At 42.9% G+C, this 20,154-nt stretch overlaps 1 protein-coding gene across 9 annotated transcripts in view; it reads left to right on the forward strand.

Moving 5' to 3' along the window:
* The first annotated feature begins 11,907 nt into the window (after positions 1-11,907).
* The window catches only part of Eya4 (EYA transcriptional coactivator and phosphatase 4), a 243,642-nt gene continuing 235,395 nt past the window's right edge, over positions 11,908-20,154 (forward strand). For 8 of the 9 annotated variants that reach the window (XM_087650613.1, XM_087650625.1, XM_087650635.1 and 5 more), the window contains exon 1: positions 12,489-12,942. The gene's annotated coding sequence lies outside the window, so the exon portion shown is untranslated. Of the gene's footprint in view, positions 12,032-12,488; positions 12,943-20,154 lie in introns of those variants that run through there. The other variant, NM_001271317.1, reaches the window with a different exon arrangement.

Genomic DNA, 20,154 nt, shown 5'->3' on the forward strand with positions numbered 1-20,154 from the left:
TATATTAAAGCAAGTTTATTGTTGTTTTTTATACGGCTGGTCTTGAAGTCACTATATGATCATGGATGTCCTTGAACTCCTAATTCTCTGCACCAAGCCTGGTTTATATATTCATGGGGTAGAGGTGGGACTCCCATTCTAGAGCTTTTGCAGACTAAGCACCTTTCCTATCAACTGAGCTACATCATCAGCCTCAGAGGAATATCATCATTTTGTGATATATAACTTTCAAAACATACTCATTAAGGATTGTTGTGGTTTGCCCTGGAGTTATCTGTATTTTGATGCTAATTCCACTGCCCCAAGGACAGCTGCCTAGTACTCTGGTGACCAGAACCTTCTCCCCATTGAATTTGTAAAATACAGGTGAGGGGCAGGTACAGGATAGAAGGAAGCCTGTCATTGGAGGAGAAGGAAGGATGGGTGGGAGAAAAGTTTGAAGGAAGAGGAGGAGACTGGAACAGAGAGAAGAGACAGGAGGGAGAGGGAGAGAAGCCATGACAGGTGATGTTAAGATTCCGCTCTGTGTATTTACAGGTTGTTATTAATGTTCTCAAGGGATGGATGGTACCGGGCTTTGTATGTTTAAGTGGGCAATTATATCTTACCAATTGGATCTAAGATTATTGTGTTGTGTGTTCTTTTATGTCATGGTTTGAGTGTAGGAAAGTGTGTGGCGGCAGGAAACACTGGGCTGCCACGGAGTTGGGATGTGTTTCCACCAAGATATCTAGCAGTATATGTGCATAGGTATGTGCTATGGCCATTTTGTTCAAATGGCCAGGAGTCACTGAGTCTGGTAAACAAATCCTTGCAGAGACCGTAGCGTGGGCATCCTTAGGTGTGATCAGTAAGGATGCTCAACATACATAGCTTCTTTAACTTCCTCCAACCTTCCAGGCTCCCTTCTGACAGATGAGGTAGCTTTTCTCCAACTCTTCTTTTACTTGATGGGGCTACATACAAGGGTAGACTACCAGAACAACACAGAATTACTTAGAATGGCTGGGACTCAATAATAATCTTTGTACAATGGCTAAGCATCATGAATTACCTGTCATTACTAACAGTAAAGGCACAGAGTGTCTGAAGATTTCCAACATACTTTTGAATTTCTCATAATTTTTTTAAGACAGTACCTCCAATGGAACAATACATCTTACTTCTGTCTTATATAAGGAAAATAAAATATACAATCCACAGAAAATGACTGGTGAGATTGCTAAATATTGCAATACTATTTTAGAGGGGAAATATTCGATTCTTGCTATTGCTTTTGCTTCCTATTTGCTGTGATTGCTAAATTATGTATCATTCCTCAAATCTGAATAGTAAAATTGAAGTTTTAAAAATAATGTTAACTGGCATCCACTTGGAAACAAACAGTAAAATACTGGAAAGCAAGATAGTCTAAATAGCATTTCGTCGTCGTTTTGTGTCAGAATACTGAATAGAGGAGACACATTTAATCTTGTTGAAGATGGTAGAGGGGGGAAACGTTTAATAGCTGTTCTTTCAGATGGCAAGCCATCCCACTTTGCATAATGTCAGACATCCAGAAAGATGCTTACTGCTACGTGCATGCACAGTTCTATGGAAGTGAATTTTGAGATATAAATACAAACCACATAACACAGAGTACCACAAATAGTACTTTGGGATGATGACTTATTTCATTCATTGATGTGTCTGCTTTTTAAAAATTAGCATACAAAGCATTAGGTTTCATTATGGTATTTTAAGATACACGTTTTTTATTGTTTTCTTTTTCTCTCCACTCTTGGCCCATATCTCCCTGTCACCTTGATTATGATTTCTTAATCTCTCTCCCTCTCCCTCTTCCTCTCCCTCTGTCTCTCTCCTTCTCTCTTTTTCTCTGTGTGTTTGTGTATCTCTCTCTGGGTGTATGTGTATGTCTCTGTGTGTCTATATGAATGTTTTGTGTGTGTGTGTGTGTGTGTGTGTGTGTGTGTGTGTATCAGTGTGTACACAAGTTATGGCAGTAGGCTGGTGGTATATGTATGTATACCTTTGGTGATCAAAGAGCAACCTTTCTTAGTCAGTGTTAATCTTTTTTTGAGACTAGGTCTCTCATGGGCCCGGAACTCACTAACTACGTTAGCCTGGCTTGTCAACAGCTCCAGGGATCTTCCCCATCCTCGTGCTTACAAGACAAATGCTGCCCTGGCTGAACTATCTAACATTGTAACCACATTTTTTTTGACACATTTGTCCAAATGTTAGTGACACTACAATAAATGATTTTGGGATAGCCTTCACATATCTATTCATGCCGTATAAACATGTAAATAATGGTTGCTGTCCTTATTCAACATTACAATTCACTCTGAAATGTGATTACAGCTTCCATGACCATATTAGGTCTACATGGAAAGTTCCAAATCGGGGCTGGGGCTTATAGAAAGACTTTTTCTTAAAAAAACAAAATGGTCACCAATCTTTTAAAAGGTACACATTTCTCATGTGTATGCAATTAACTATTTCTTAGCTTTCACTTGAAAATTACTTAATAGAAATCAAGTTGATTACCAGATGGAATGCTCAGTGATTTAAAGGAGCTTAGCAACCTACAGATAGAACAGAGGAAGAAACAACATATTGCCTTCCATGTTTAATCAAACAAGGCACAGTGTACCAAGGTACATTGGCAGACATAATGGAAACATTTAACTGTGGATTGGCAGTATCTACTTACTCATAGCATCTACGCCAAGGACAACTATGAGAAGCTATTTCTATGGTGAAGAGGAAGGGTTAAATTGGGGTAGAGGAGGAACAGGAAGAATAGAATAAAGGACATGGGAGAGATACATATTACTAAAAAACTTTGAAAAAGTCACACGGAATTACCCTCTAAGAGAGTAATGATACTCCTATTAGATACCAGGAACCCCCACCCCCACCCCAAAATGCTCAATTAATTCTAGACCCACAGCTGGCCCTTTCCTCCCTCTCCCTCTCTGTCTCCTGTTTGTGGACCACATGTAAGCTCCCAGCTACTGCTCCAGCCAGCCTCGTGCCTGTCTGCCTGCTGCCATGCTCCCCGCCATGGTAGTCAGGTCTCTAACCCTCTGAAATCATGAGCCACAAATTAGTACTTTTTATGTTGCCTTGGTGATGGTGCTTTGTCATGTCAATAGAAATGTAACTATGATGACACTAAATTTGGAACTATAAACTTAAAGTGGTGATTTACTCTAAAATAGTCATTAAAAGTTGTTAAATGTCCCAGGTGTTCTAGATATGCAGACACTTCTAGGTCATTGTTATTTGACGGCTGTAACCTATTGCTGAATGACAGCCTGCTCTGTATGTAATACTGTCAAAGAGTAGGAGGTTCTCTAGATTTCTAAAAATTGATAACCTGTCTAAATAGACCTCTTTATCTAGTTTTTGTGATAATATTTTTAATTACATGCAGCCAGAAATCTATGCCAAAGAATATCCTGCAGTAATGAGAAAAATATAAGATGCTGCAAACCATCTATCTGAAACACACACACACACACACACACACACACACACACACACACACACAAAACACACACACAGAGAGAAAGAGAGAGAGACAGAGAGACAGACAGACAGATAGACACAGAGACACATAGACACACAGAGAGAGACCCACACACAGAAAGAGAAGGACACAGAGATAGACACACACATAGAGAAACACAGAAAAACAGACACAGGCAGAGAGACAAACAGAAACAGAAACATACACACAGAGAAACAGACACATGCGCGCACGCGCGCACACACACACATACACACACAACGAGAGAGAGACAGAGAGAGACAGAGAGAGAGAGACAGAGAGACACACACAGAGAGAAACACAGAAAAACAGACATACAGACACCCAGAGAGAAATAGACACACAGAGAGACACATAGAAGGAGACACACACACACACACGCACACACACACACACAGAGAAACATATACATGCACATACATACACACATAGAAGCATACATTTACATATAAGCTTATATAAAACACACAGAAAGAAAGAGAGACAGAAAAAGAGAGAGAGAGAGAGAGAGAGAGAGAGAAGGTTGGGTCCCAGAAAGGATGTGTCTTGGCCTACTTATATACTACTTAGTCACACAATTTTATAGCGAATATTATTTTCCGAGTGTTCCTGTTAAAGAGCACTCATCACTAAGCATATATTATTACATGTCTCAGTAGCTTCAGACGCTGCCCAATGAGTTGAGAAAGTTCATTTCCTCCACAACTAATAAGCAATCGTCTCTCTACAACTGGAGTTCTGTGGCTAGAAGTGAAAAGTTTGAACCTAATCACAACCAAGGCTCTTTGCAGGTTGGTAAACATTGCTATTTCCCATTGTTCAGTGAAGAAAAGACACCAACTACCTAGGGCCCTTTGGAGGATTTCCGCTGAATGTAAAATAAACAGGCTGGAGAAGGAAAAGAAGCAATGACTTTCTACAAATCAGTGGTACATATTAAAATACTCAACATGGCTCCTACACTCCTTGCCCTACATTGACTGGAGTGAACTTTGCCCTCACGTTTGTTACGTAATCATTGAAAATACTGTAGATAATTTGAGAAGCTATTTGTTTATTGGAAGTTTACGTGGGTAAAATATGCTGAGATGACAAAAAAAGAAAAGGGCAGGAAAGAAGGGATCAGGATTTTAGAGCAAGGCTGGGGATAGAGGAACATCACAGAAGTCAATAGATGCCCTTTCTGGAAGCAGATGCCTAACATATTTCCTTCCAGTATGGGCACTTCCTCAATAATTCACAAAAAGGAATATGAACTGTTTTCTGATTTTAGTGCCTTCAAGAGACAAAGTAGGTATCTGAGGTGGGTGGAGGAAGAGAACTGAGAGGGAGAGGAGATACGGAGGGGAATGGGGCTGGGGGCAGGATCATGTATAGGAAGAGTTAGGGAGAGAGAACAGAAATCAGTGGCCTGAGGGGAACATCTCTAGGTTGTACCAGAGAGACCTGGGGTGGTGTGGAGGACAGGGAGGCCACAGGGAGTTTATGGGGAGTGACTCTAGCTGAGACTCCTAGCAGAGGGGAATATGGAGCCTGAAATGGTCACTTTCTGTAGCCAGGCAGGACTCCCAGTGGAGAAATAAGGACACCAAACCATATACAAAAGCCTTTGACCCCAAAAGTGCCTTGCCTATAACATGTTCAGGGACAGAGATGGAGCAGGGACTGAGGGAACGGCCAACCAATGACTGCTCCAACTTGAGACCCATCCCATGGGTGAGAACCAATTCCTGACACCATTAAAGATACTCTTTTATGCTTGCAGACAGGAATCTAGTATAACTGTCCTCTGAGAGTCTCCACCTAGCAGCTGACTGGAAAAAAAAATGCAGATACCCACAGCCAAACATTAGCTAGAGCTCAGGGAGTCTTATGGAAGAGTTCAGGAAAGAGGAAGCTGGAGGCGGTAGGGACTCCACAAGAGTCAACTAACCTGGACCCTTGACGACTCTCAAAGACTGAATGACCAACCAAAGAACATACAAGGGCTGGGCCCAAGGGGTCTGCTTCGTTGACTGCCATGGAGACACAAGACCTACTCTTATTATTTGGGCTATGCTGATTCATGTGGTTCCATGAGGAGATGGCCACATCCTTTTATCCACTCACATTTTCAGATGAAGAGGAAGTGAGGGGAACACCACAAATTACCCCAAGCCTCACCTCATGGGAGAGCATAGCCTCGCAGAGACTACCAGTTATTTTTTCCTACACTGAATCTTGTTGCGTCTTAAAATGCAACTGGCCTCTCATTTCAGACTGGGTAAGTAGGACCCACTTTATTTTAGGAACACATTAACAGGGACTTTGCAGTTGTCAGGTCTCTGAGCTCCATCCTGAGCTGGGAATGAAGTGTTCCCAACACTGTGATGTGAGACACTACCAGGACAGACAAAGCAACAAGAGGCAGCCATCCCAAGTTCTCTATCCTGCCTTTGTCTACCCTCACTCTCCCTGCCCTGTGGATGCTTTGTTCTCCACATCAGGAGGCTGTCCCCACCGAACTGTGCATCCCAATAGATTATTTTCCAAGTTATCCTGTGGTGGTGGATACTCAGCACATGTTCTAACTTGTAGGATATGTGCAGAATGCTTTATTTCTGGTTATGTAGAGTAGTCGGTTTATTTATCTGTTTTTTATCCAGGTGGAATAAAATAGGAAAAGGAGAAGTTGTTCAGGTTCAGAGCCACATCAAATTATATATAAGTTGGAATTCCCCAAACCAATAAAATACCCAAGACGAAGAGCCTCAAGATTCTGAATCCTTTCCTGTCCTACTGTAATCGGGTTAGAAAGTAGACAATACTTAAGGAATATCTACTGGATCCAAGACATCATGCAAGACAGAGAAAGGAGGTCAGGTTTTAGTTTGCTGCACTGGCTTTGAGCAGTTGTCCGTGCCTTAGAGGACACCAGAACAGTTTTAAATAGACTCTCGGAGCAGAGAAGAATGGAGCTTCGTTTACAGAAGGGAAAAACTCACAACTCCTAAAAGATTGGTCATCAAAGGAGATAAAGAGTAAGAAAGGAACCACACATTGATGATGGTCTAACGGGTCGCATTTTCATTACAGAGAAATGGGAATTAGGGGATCTACCTTCTGTCTTTCCCCTTTCTTTCTTTCCTTCCTTCTCTGCCTTCCTGTGCCCCTTCTTCTGTTTTTCTTCTCCTCTCCTCTCGCTTTTTCTCCTCCCTTTATGCCCATTTACTACCTTCTCAGAACATCCTGGCAGAATGAAAGTTTGAAGAGAACAGGTAAAGTCTAATATTTAAAGGTGTGTTGGGGAAAGTGCTGAGAATGTATATTTAAAATTTAAAAAGGTTGGGCAGAGAAAATATTTCTGATTTTGCCATTAAATATGATGGAAGGAACAATACAAAATATTCGTTACAGCTTTTAATGATATTGTATCATAACGGTTTTATTTTAAAGGATTCAGGTGATTATGTACTTAAAATGAACAGTGTTCCAAACTTGATTTTGTGGGTATTTTATGTGACTACTACAGTCTTCAATTCACTATTTTAAATATTGTTAAAATCAATGTTATATTCTCCCTAACATTGAATTCCTTTTCCAGTAGCAGTTGGATTGTATATTCAGAGGCTTTTAGGTGGAATTATTGGATATTTTCATAAGCAGATAAAGGAAAGATTAAAGAGTTGCATAGAAAGATAGTGCCAAGGTACAGTGGGGCCCATTTGTACTTAGCTTGTTGAAGTGAAGGCAGAGTCAGAAGCTGAAGGCCATCTTGGGCTACATAGTACAACCTGGGCTACATGACACCTTATCTCAAAAACAGACGAGGAAGAAGATGGAGGTAGGATTTAATTAGATCTTTCTCATTTTGAAATGTAGGTGATTTTGAAGCAATGATATTAAAGGATCAATAAAGCACCATTGTTCACATTCTGAATATTGTCATTTGCACATATGTCGGTGAAAGAGTAGAAAAATCAGCTTTAGAGCAATATGCCAAGAAAAACACCATGTGATGTGAAAACGGAGAAACAAATTCCCCCCTCTCTGTCTGTCTCTCTGTCTCTCTCTGTCTCTCTCTCTCTGTCTCTCTCTCTCTCTCTCTCTCTCTCTCTCTCTCTCTCTCTCTCTGTGCATGTTACAAGTTAAAGGGAACAAGGGTTGATAAGCAACTAAAGGAAACCCAAAACACAGTGCCACAGAAGAAAGAAAAGCAGGAGTCCTTCTGGGGGAACTAATGAGGTCACCCCTAGGATACAACGTCAGGAACCTCCAAAAAGAAGAACCATCTGAGAAACTGGGCACAGAGCAGAGACACACCATAGGAACACTTAGGGTTTGAGGAGGCCGAGCTGCAGTAAGGTTAAAAAGTCTGCTGTTTGTTTAACGCAGTTAACAGAAGTGGGCGTTCTGGGTGTTTATAAACATTTGAGGGCTGGCTGGAAACATGGAAGTGAGAGAGGATTGCACGCTGTAATACTAAAAGGATTTAGCTCGAGTAAAGAATTCAAAAGAGAATTGAAAAGTAAATATGATGGAGTTCTCTCTCCCAGAAATCCCTTTCCCTTAGAAGCTGCCAGGAAGGAGAGGGTTTCAAGAGTACCCCTAGAGAGTATGGCTCCGCCCATCGCATTTCTTCAATTTAAAGAACTAGTAGAAACATTAAAGTCTGATCGGTCTGCACAAAATTACTCAGGTTGTTTATTTACACAGTTTTGGGCAACCAGCAGCACAGAACTTCAGATTCCTGTTTATCCTCATTTGTTCTAATAGTCTGTCATTCGTAGACAGTGGTCAACGTTGTTCCCGTTGAGGCTGGCCTTTAAAACTTCATTCTTCCAAAGCTCAAAGGATTTGGCTCAGGAGTTCAGGAGAAACAATTGACTGACTGTAGTTTTTCAAGACCTGAGCCTGCTTCCAGCCGCAGTTCAAAGGTGCACAACCAGGGTGCTCCAGAGGCTTGCTGTGGAATTATTTCTCCAAATACCCGGCCCTCTGTTTTCTTTTCTTTTGGGGTGTAGTGGTAGGATGTGGCTGGTGATTTTGCCCTTGCGTCTAAGGAAAAAAAATCTGTTCTTACTAAAATGATGGTATTATTTTCCTCTTAAGGTTGCTTTCCAATGAAACTGAGATAAAAATTGTGTTTGGGATTCTGTGCTCCGGGAGTGTTTTGTTTGTCTAATTTGACTTATACAAAAGTGCATGCCAAAAGAATGCCATACGCAACTATAAAATAAACACGGAATGCTAACTGTGGTGGTGTTCAACCCCCAGGCATGGAGTGCAGGGAACTGCCTGTAAGGGAATCTTTTACATTCCCACTGTTTTGTCTAACCCTTTCCCCAGTATCTTTTTTTTTCTGGACATTTATAGATATTCTCACACTGTGCCTTGCATTGTGGAGGACTTGATGATCTCTGGAACTCTTCCTGAGTTCTGTGGCAGGTGTCTGACTTTGGGACTTCTCCATGTTTTCTTTTGGGTTCTTTGGGTGTCTCTTGTCTTCTGATCTTCCTGCCTTGCTCCCTGTCATCTAGAACTTGGTGGCACCAACCTTCTGGGCCAGTCAGTATTGCTGCCATGGTGTTATAAGGCCTCAGATGAAAAGAGAAAGGGGCAGAAAGGAAAACAGGAGAAGTAAATAACTAGAAACTGGTACTGTCTTATAGGACAGTCTTCCTTTTTCACTACTCATTTATAGATTGTGTTCCCCCCACCCAAGTCAAACAGCTATAAAACCCTGGAGCAATTACAATTCTAAAAGAACCGTTCAACTTTAGAGACCTCAAATATATTTTAAGAAGGAAGATAATACTAGACTAAGGAACAGTATCTGAAGTAACTTGTAGAGCTGGTGAGGGGGCTGATAAATGTACTTGCTGCTAACCCGAAAGCCTGAGTTTAATCCTCAGGTCTGACAGGGTGAACAAGAGAACTGAATCCCACATGTTCCCCACCCCCAACCTCCTGCCCCTCATCCTCACACTGACACACACACACACACACACACACACACACACACACACACTAAACATAAAATTTCAAAATAAAAACATTCAGAATTTAATTAGACCTATTTCAACATCTCTCTAGAGTGGTAGGAAAAGAATGTTTAAAAATATATTTTGGGAAATCTGGGATTGAGAGCTCTAAATCATTGTTTCTTAAACGGCTCTGAGATGATCATAGGTGATATAGGGAACAATACTATTTCTCTATTATGAATTCAACTTATAGGATTGTCATTTCTTTTTGGGTTCCATTTACAGTGGCAATAGAAAGATTTACTTCTCAACTAAACTTATATAATAAAAGTCCATTTAAAAATGACACGCGTCGTGTTTAAATATACACTTACTACCACAGTGTAGGTGACTTGTGGATAATTATACGGTTGTTTAACAGAAGCTAGACATAGCTTTGTTGAGTGAACAACATAAACTGCCTTATTTGGTAACAGTGACCTGAAGACTTGGGATTACTGTTCAAACTCTCAGTTGTGGACTGAGCACAGGTCGATTTATTTCACTTCTGGAAGGCAACTGTGCAGTATACGCATAGTGATTGATTAAGAAGCTGAATAATTAGTACTTTATGAATAATTCAGAGGTTTCTGAGAGACAGCTGCAAATGTATTCTTAGGAATGTATTTGTATATATGGATAAGAAGTTGTGAGGGAGAAAAATACCCTTGACTCTGAGGTTAGTGGGCTGAAATGTTTACCTTGGAAGACAGCAAGGATGAGTAGCTTGGTCTTCCTGTGGTTTCCCCACACAACTGGAAAAGGGATTCTGCCTGAGCCTATTGTCTACCTGCTTACCTGCAGATCTAGAACCCCTTTTGTAAGGAGAATGGAAGGAGGACTTAAGTTGAGGGGATGCTGAACTCGAGAGGAAAGGCTGATATTGGGTCGTTATTAAAAGAAGACAGCTAGGAAACAGACTGCCTCTTTTCCCCCAATAATTTGTTAGACTATCAAATGGATTTAAATATGAATCTTTTCCACCCTTTTAAGAGATAAAAGCAACATATGAAGTCCTGTACCAAAAAGAAATGGGTGCTCCCTAGCTTTTGAGGAGACTGCTACTGTAGTCAGTCCCTTCTGAGTTCCAACACAGCATTTGCTGTATTCATGGAGGATTCAGAACTAAGGGACTCATTGTTATTGTCACTTATTTGAACCACCAGCATGCATAGTGTATCAGAAAGAATGACTGCTTTCGTGACAAGCACAACTACTGAATGCATTGTAGAGGCTAAAAGTATAGATTGTGACTTATTTGAATAGCAGCTTTGTCATTTGGAGCCAAGTTACACCAAAATCAAACAAACAACAACAGACCACTTTGAGCTATGAATTGGAGACAGTAAAATGAATGAGGTCTCCTTGTTGCTGTTGTCCCTTGAGTATATACTAACTTGTGCTTCTCTTTAACCCACCAATGCACTCTGGGTAAATTTCTCAAGGCCTCCAACCCACCCCCATAAAATCTTCCACTCAGAGAACCAGAAAAGGGTTCTGACCCTGCTCAAGCTCCCTGAAAAAGATCTGTGGGAGGAACAGCCAATAAGCAAGCAGAGAGAGAAGACTACCTTTATCAGTTTAAATTTAAAGCCCCAGCATTTTTTCCCATTTCCTCTTCATCATTGTAGACAATGCTCGGCTCATTAAAAACAAGTATTCAGTATGGATTTTCCTTTTGAACTCTAACAGGGCTCCCGTTCGTAACATAAAACCAAGCTCAAGTGAAGGATAAAATGTCTTTTTGAAAGAAATTCAGAATGTAATTTAGTTAATAAAAATATTAAAACGAAATTTTCTTCGAAGAGAAGTGATTTTTTTCATCTCTAAGGCTAAAGCAGCTTTGTGGCTAGAGATGACTCGATTCTCTTTGGGGGAAATTATTCCTACTTCTTTGGGCCTTGGTTATCTTTTATGAAGACTTAATAATTATTAGGAAATTAAACAAATACAAGGGACCAGTACAGCAACTGACAATAAATTCAAAACGAGTTAATATACATTATCAAAGTCGCAGGACAGATGTCACTGGAATAGACAATGGGATTTTAGGAAAAGGTGTTGTTATATGGAGTAAAATTTGGGGATTATCCTTGCTTTGTTCCAAGTGATATTTATATTTGTCTGTGAAAAATGAAATCCGTGGGTACAAAAGGCATGAATGGAAGGCATAGACTCAAAATGTCATTTCAGCAGTGTGCCCTGAGCAGTTCTGACTGGCCTTTGGATGTCAAGTCACTGCTGTCTGAACTTTGGGCGCCTGGGAGGGGTGCCTATAGCTGCACCCGGCCAGGAAGGGGCCCAGGCACTTCCAAGCGCTGCCTATCCACACACTCCTAACTCCTTCGTTGCTTACTTCCCCAGAAAAAAGCTCTTTCCTCAGCCCAGAGCAAGCTCCAGGCTGGTGTCCATTGGTGTTTAACTTTGTTACAAGTGGACAAGAGTCCCTTCTGCCTCCTCTCTTGGGGTAAGTGACAAGGAGTATGGCTGAGGGCCCGTAGCTCACACTGGGTAGCAGGAGAGCTATAGCTAAGTCAGGGGACTGCCGCCCAGAAGCAGGTGGGGGAACCGAGTAGCGCGGTGGCGGGCTGGTCCCTTCAGTCTAAAGGCCTCGGGGGCCAGCGCCAGGCGGGGTGGGGGCGGGGTGGGGCGGCGCAGAGGGCGCGGAGATTACCGCGGCGCCACCGGAGACTCGCGGAGCCCCGGAGGTCCCCACGCGAGACCGCAAAGAAGGCAAAAAAAAAAAAAAAAGCCGATGACAACAGGCAGTGTCCCGAGATTGAATAAAAAGAGAGGGTTTCTGCGCCTGCCAAGATCCCCCGCTCTTCCGGCGGCCCGCTGCGAGGCCCCCAGCGGCCACCCTAGCCCCAGGGCGCAGGCGACGACGTCCCCCCACCTCCTATACCCCCCCTTCTCCCGCCTCTAGGCTCCGGCTCCGAGCGCAAGGGAGAGGCTGCCCGCGGCGCGGCGCACGCTCCGGCGGCTTCTGGTTTGAGCGCAAACCTTTACCCGGGTCGGCGCCCTAGAGAGGGGACGGCGTGGCGGGGACCTGCGGAGTGACGCCCGGCTACCCGGCGCGCGCGCTTTCTCTTTTCTTCTGCTTTCCCCCGGCCGCTCGGCTGCCGGGACCCTGGCTCGGCTCCTTTCGTCCTCCCCCTCGCAGCCGGCTCCCCCACCCCGCCCTGTTTCTCCCCCACTTGTGTAAGCATTTGTTGGGGGTGGCCGAAAGGGATGTCCTGTTTTCACCAGAGACACAGCGCGAAGGGAAAACTTAGACACTGGAAGGAAAGCGAGTAAATACACAGATCGGACCCGCAGATCACTGGCTGGGACAGACAATTGAACTTCGGGAGCCCGAGGCGGTCCGGGCCGCCAGAGGTGAGTGTCTTCTGTTCTTTCGACCCGGTTCCTGAAGTCCAATGGCGGGGGCGGTGTCCAGCTTTGGATGATCTCCCCCTCCCCCCAAACTGTCCCCTAGAAAGTGCTACCTAGACACTTTGTAGGGCGTGGAGGGGCTCTGGGGATGAAAGACGCGCGCAGGAGAGTGTGAGCCTTGGAGTTCTCCCCGGTGACCCCAACAGCGGAGTCCCACGACCAGGGTCGCTAGGATCTCAGTGGTGCACTTTGCCCAGGAAGACCCTCAACGACCCGAAGAACCCCTCTTGTCTGGCCCTGGGCGCAGAGGGCGCAGGATCTGAGTGAGTTTCCCCGCGTCCCGAGTGCGGATCCTACCTGCCTGCACCCTGCCCACTGTGGTCCGGGGAGCTTGCCCTGCACTCTTCCCACTCCCACCCGGTGACATTTAATACTTTGAGATGACTCGCTACAGAGAGTAAGGGTGCTGCCTCAGTGTCCCCTGGAGAGCCGTGGGCGCCTGGGTTTGTGTGAAGCCGGGCGTGCGTGTACCCAGGGGCCGAGCCCTGATCTCTGGGTATGGGTCTCAGTGGGGACCTCCTTTAATGGTTTCTATGTGGCGTGGACGAATGTCTCCTGCAGTGTGCCAGGGTCTGTGAAATTAGAGGCGCCTTGTCAGAGGAGTTGCGTTCATTGGCTCCAGGTGCGGATGCTGGGGAGCAATTCTAACTTCTCCAAAGCCAAAGCCAAGGACCAGGCTGGGGAGAGCAGGTTTCTCTCAGAGCTCCCTGGGTCTGGGGAGGCCATGGCTCTCTAAACTCTTGTAAAGCCTGGTCAACTGGGACTCGGAGACAGACCGAATGAGCCCTTTTCATTTTGCACGCCACAGTAAACCAAACTTTTCACTTTATACTTTCTATTAAGCACTTATTTTTTTCCCCCCTCTTTTCTTTGTATTCGAGTTTCACAATCTCTCTGAGAGAGACTGGGGAAGTTTTGAACGAATCCGGTAGCATAGCGGTGGCAAAACTAAGGGAGTGCAATTTGATTTTCGTCACCCTTCCCCTGTTTGGGAGGTTAGTTCCTTAGCTCACAGCCACCCATCATTCAAGTTCCCGGGAGGCTAACGGGGATTGCGGTTTGGGTGGGATTGGCGTGGCCTTCTTTTCTCCCGATAGCGCAGGGATTATTCAGGGAGCCTCCTGAACTGAGGCCCCCCGAGGAAAGTGCGCATCCCGGCGCGGGGACAACCTAGGTGGCGGCTCACCAAGCGCGTGGCGTGTGTGTTTTGGTTTCTGCTCAGCTCCACGTGGGGCACCTCCGTGTGCGTGTGTGTTGTGTACTTGATCTGTGAGGAGGTAACTGGAGTCTCGTGTTCAAACCCAGTGGGCCCTTGGCCATTAATTTGCTTTCCTGGCTGTCATTACAGACACTTCCAAAATCTGATACCTAAAGAGATCCAACAGGTTGGGTTTCACATTAAGAGCCCACACTTAACAGTTTTCTTTCTCCCTCACCCCCTTTGGCTCGGCACTCTGGGATCAACGTAATTGTTGGAGCGAAATACGTCTTCTCGAATATGGCATTTTGTTGCTCTTCTCTTAGCCGGGCCACCGTTTTGCACCTTCTAGCGTTTGTCGGTTTCAGCGCTGGCTCCTGGGGGACTTAGGTGGGAGTCTTTAGGAGTGTTTAGCAACCGCGGACTCCCATCAACAACTTCTGGAGTTTCATTTACCCGTGGGTGACTGACAGCGCTGAAAGTGGACCGTGGCTTTTTTGTTTGCTGAGTTCTTTTCGTTTAATTTAACGTATTTTTTTAAGTTTTAAGGCTTCTTCAGGACATGGGTTGTATTTGATACAATCCCTTAATAAAGTTTGATATTTTTGTAGAAACGTCACCTACTTTCTAATTAAAAAACAAACAAACAAACAAACATTTTTCTCAGACTTATACCTGAGAAACAAAACCTAGCGGAGGCTGAAGGGAGAGAATTCTAAAACAAAATAATTTGTTACGCTTTATGGTGCATTTTAAGAGATTTGCATTCAAAGACATTTGTACTTGAAAATATATTAACTGAAGAAATTAAAAATAAAAAGCAATAGCAACGTGAGACAGACCGTTTTGTGTGGAGGGAATGCCAGAGTCTTGAGTTTTGTGGCAATAATACCCAACGTAGACAAAAGTTCCCCACTTTTGCAAACCATAAAAAAAATAGTTACTTCCTCCTGATTAAAGGCCGTAAGCAATTCAAAAGTAAACATTTTTGTAATTTCTGCACATAAATGTTAAAAACAAACACCAAGCAAAACAACATCAAAATCTTTGACATTAACAGTTTTGGCCGTAACATAGCTGAACTGGCTTGAAACCTCATCTTCTAATGATTAAGTTCTTGTCCTTCCTAGTAAGGGTATGTCTGGAAAAAAAGCTGGTTTTCGGAAGCCTGTTCCCTGCCTTCCTGAAGTGGATGGATGCACATAAACACAGCATGCTGCTTGCCTGTTTTAAGACGACCCCAGCCAAGGGAATTTCACAGTTAGAAGTAGAAAGGAGTACTCAGTTCCTCTCCTTCTTTATTAATGTTTATTTCATTGAACATAACACATTTCTCATTTCCAAAACTAAAGCTGTGTCTGTGGCATAGCATTGGCTAGCACATTCCACTGGAAAAAAAAAGCTTCAAAACCCTACAACTTGTGTAAAAAATAAATTGATTTAAGAACGGTTTTATTCTCATTAAGACATACTAAATGGACACTTAAGCATTTTCTAGAAGCTGGAAAAAAAAATGTCTGTGTAGAGAAGTTTCTTTTTGAAGGAAGATTTGCAGATATCCCTGGGTTAAAAAGAAAGTATATTCTGCATTTCTGAATTTTCTTTTTTTTTTTAAATCTTGTGATTTATGGTGTAAATAAATTTTACGTACCCATAGGAAATGCAGTGTCCAGTTTCATGTTTTTTTGTCACTGATGCAAGCTCTGTGTGGCTGACGCTATGTCTAAAAATACATTTATGTGGCTTGGTCCTTCATTTATTAAATGTGATGAGCCCGAGTTAAATTGAGTAGAAACTTTGAAAGGGTAAGGTGGTAGAAAAAAGAAACATGGCTGTTGATAGAAAAGCTCGAGTTTGGGGGAAAATGCACATTCTAACTGTGAGATGACAAATTTAAGCTTTGTTCACTTGCATACAGCGGAAGCTCACAGGTTTCATGCAGAATTCAAGAAGAAAGATAATCCCTTTGGGGATTCAGTGAAGTGCTAAGTAATTTAAGAATGCGAGCATTTATTATGTTTTTACATTATCTTCTGTATTTTTTTTTCCTATTGGGTAAACTTGAGAATACTCAGCATTCAGTAAGAACAGGCCCCTGCTACAGGGGGGCTCGTCCACCATACTTCTGTACTGCAGCTGCTGATCGAGTTTCACAGAGCTGTTAAAGCACTTAAAACCTAAAATTAGGTACTGTCTGGTTGTAAATATTTCAGATCACTCATTGGAGAAACAAACAGAAAAGTCTGTTATCAACAGTATGGAACCCTGTGGTGGAGGACCTGGGCAAACCTTTCTGAGAAACACCTTGTTATTATCTCAGCGGGAACATAACCCTGACAGTTTCTCTTTCGAATGGATATTACCCTTCCATACTCTCAACTCTTTTACACTGCGTGTCTCAGTAGAGTTATCTTAAACTACTTGGATTCAGAAGTGCAGTTGGGGGATTTTATTACAATGGTTACCGGGTGAAAGAAATCAACACCACACAGAATGGGTGGAGGTGGTGAGTACCTGCTCCTCTCAGGGAATTTTCCTGGTGAACTTAGAAAGGACATGCTCTCTCAGGCCTTTGCCCTCCAGATGGGTTAGGTGCAAGCCCTGTGTCTTTAACTGTTCCCCGTGTTCAAGGCTACATTTCACAGCTTGATGTGTTTGGAGTGCAAGGAGCTGAATATTCATGAACTTGTGCAGGGAGGCCAAGCCTGGCGTCATTTAGCCTGAACTTGGAGTGGAAGAAAATAAACAAGAGCCACATATTCAAAAGTATCACAGGCCACTTTGCTGGCTTTAAGAGGTCTGAAGACACTGTAAACATTACTGTCACTTCATACTGCTGTGGCACACATTGTGCGTTAGGGCAGGCTCTAGTGACTTGTCACTCTCCTCTTGCTCTGTCCATGCCTTTGCTGTAAAAGGCTGTGAAAAAAAAAAAAAAAGAACACACCACTATCCTTACCCTCATTTCTCTTTTCATGAAAAAGAGATGAAACTGATTAAAACAAAACAGACAAAACAACAAACAGAAACCCTTTGGGGCCATCCAGTCACAATTATAGGGAAGTTTAAGACAGTTTCAAAGAGTCCCTTCTAAGTCTCACTTAACCTTCTCTGTCATTGAAAGGTGCTAATTGATCTTAGCTCTGACCTAATAGTCTAGTTTGAGATGTGAAACCTTTCGGTATTGGTTTGGCCTTTTTTCTCACCCTTTTCAGTACAAGGTCCATAAAGAAAGACAGCCTGTAAAAATATCAGGAATGATTTCCCACATCAAGCATTTTAATAAAACATACCCATGATTTAAGACAGTTCACATGTCGTAAGCTCTTTTATTTTAATAATCTTTGGGACCATGGAAGGGAGAACCACATTGTTATTAGTAACTCGGGCCGATATCTAATAAGCACTTATGTTAGATTGTAAGACACCTACCATCTACCATGTGTCTACCATCACATTTGAGTATTTTCTAACCCAAGTCTCGTTATACCAGTATAAAACATGTGTCATGAAGATTTATATCTGAGATTATACTTTTAAAGTATATTTACATCTTAAAGTATGCTTTTGAATAAAAGAAGTCTTCTCAGAATGGTTGTCAGATAACTCTTAGTCCAAGTCAACTTCCTATGGGCTTGATATGACCTTTCTGATGGTCTAGCAGTGATTTGGGGTCTCGTACCTGCGAAGCACTACTGTGCAAACTTTATGGGGTTAGCGAATCTCAATCCCTTCAGCCACGCTGGGAGCAAGTGCAGCAGATGCTTTCATTCGTCCCATTTTACTGGTGAAAATGTCGAGGTCCAGTTTTATGGCAGCGAAGTGGAGCCAAGGTCTTAACTTCTCAGTCCCACCCGTCCCCTCAAGCAGGGACACGCTAGGCCAATGGGTCCCACCAGTGTGGGAATTTTGTGTGAAGGGTCATGAAGGCGTTCACTCTTTGTTACCTCAGAGAAACTAGATGCTAGGAAAAGAGCTTAGCTGTCCGTTGAGTTTGCAGTTTCATGGATAATACTGTTTATTCATAGGCCACAAAATGCACCGAACTGAAACAAACAAATTTAAATACCCATGTACTACATTTTTGTTCGGTGTGTGTATGTGTGTGTGTGTGATGGAACGTGGATCTTCAGTCTGGATAGCAAGCCATTGCTCACTGAGCAATCTCGCCAGTCCCTTAAGTATCTATGTAAGGAAACATAAAGGACAGTCAACAAGTGCTTTGTCCAAATGAGGAAAGGGTTGCTAATGAACGCCTGTCCTGGGAAAACACTTTGTGATATTCTGCAGCCATCAAGAGGTCAGGAACATCTCTGTGGGATATTTAATTTACATCTAGAATTTTCCTTTACCTTCCAAGCTTTAGCCTTTGATGTCACCAGTTTTGTTGTTTGCCTTGTTTTGTTGTTGTTTCAAGCTTGAAAGCTGATTAAGAATCAGTCTACGCCTTTAAGTTACGCCAACTCACAAGGAACGAACTACTTAACGGTCTGAGCAATGGGTTTCCAGAGAGAGGCTTCAGTTATGAGTGGCCCAGTCCCATTTCAGAAATACACATTTATGTGGTTACTGCACTTTTCGTGCATACGTTTTCTTTCTAGGTGAACGTCTTCCCTATAAAGAACTCTTTTTAAAACTTTAATGTCTTTTTGCAGGAGCTCAGTGGCTCCCACTGTTAGTTATCTGTCTAGTTAGCTATAATTGTCTTTTAGTCAAATGAGAACTCAAATGAGTGCGGGGCAGAGCATTGTCAGGGCTCTGTGTGACTCAGGGGTGCATACCCTAATAATCACTCACTACACTTGTCTGTTCCTGCCAGCGCCCCTGGAATTCTTTACAAGAATCTTTGGGTGTATAAAAATAGCTGCAAAAATGACAAGCCTTTTACGACACTTCCGAGTACCTGCTCTGGTATCTAGACAGTGTTATCATCATTCAAAATCGGTGGTGTGAGCCTACTGGAGAGGCTGGGGCAAGAGGATCACATGAACTAAGGTCTGACCTCATGAACTGAAGGTTGGCCTGGATCACATTAGGAGACTCTCTGTCACAGCAAACGGGCAAGCAAACCAGCTCTCAAATACAACACAATATCCATTGGAGCACGTCAGCAAAGGGCCTGCTCGTTGACTATACCAGAATATTCTACTCACCTATCTCTGCCTTCATTTCGACACTGAGAACATGAACACCAGTGCGAATGTTCTTTTCTGCCTTGCTGAGTCAGGACATGAACCTAGGTACCTCTGTGTGGCCTCTCCTGGGTGTCTTCTAGAAAGGGTCTAGGAAGAAATTCCATCACGGGCCTAAATTGATTTCCATGTAAATCGTTGCCACTGTTCTTGTTCTTCTTTTCCCTCTTCTTTATAAAGCAAAAGAAGCATTTCTCCCAAAAGACTCCAATTAAATCATAAAAACTTACATTCATATGATATTAAGTTTAATTCTGCTCACAAAAGCAACAGCATTAAGGTTGAAATTCTATCTTTAATCAACTAGGTGTGTCTCTCACTGAGGAGGAATACTTGATATTCCTAATCTGCACAAGGTCATATATACAATTCCCAGACTCCTGTGTAAATCCCAGAGGAGTGACCTGTTCATTACGTTGCACTGCTGGCTTTGAACTCCCTAGTGCTCGAGATTTGAAAAGACACAAATGTTATCATAAAGAGGTTGGGTGTTTCTAATATAATGAATGTTTCCAGTATACTAAAATGCAGGGATGATGTGGGGAGTCTACAGATCTCTCCCTGAGCTAATCCTTTCCCCCAAGCTTTTGCCCCTGAATGCAAATCTCTATTCACATGTGGGTATCACTCAGAAAATTTTAAACAAATTTCATCACGGTGTGGGTAAGTCACATTCAAATTTCCTTCTGCAAGTCTGCCTGCAAACTCAAACTGTTTCTGGTAGGTAACTAAGAGCGCACATCTCCGACTAGGAGATACCTCAGG

The sequence above is a fragment of the Rattus norvegicus genome, chromosome 1, assembly GCF_021556685.1.
Source record: "Rattus norvegicus strain SHRSP/BbbUtx chromosome 1, alternate assembly SHRSP_T2T, whole genome shotgun sequence".
Lineage (NCBI taxonomy): Eukaryota > Metazoa > Chordata > Mammalia > Rodentia > Muridae > Rattus > Rattus norvegicus.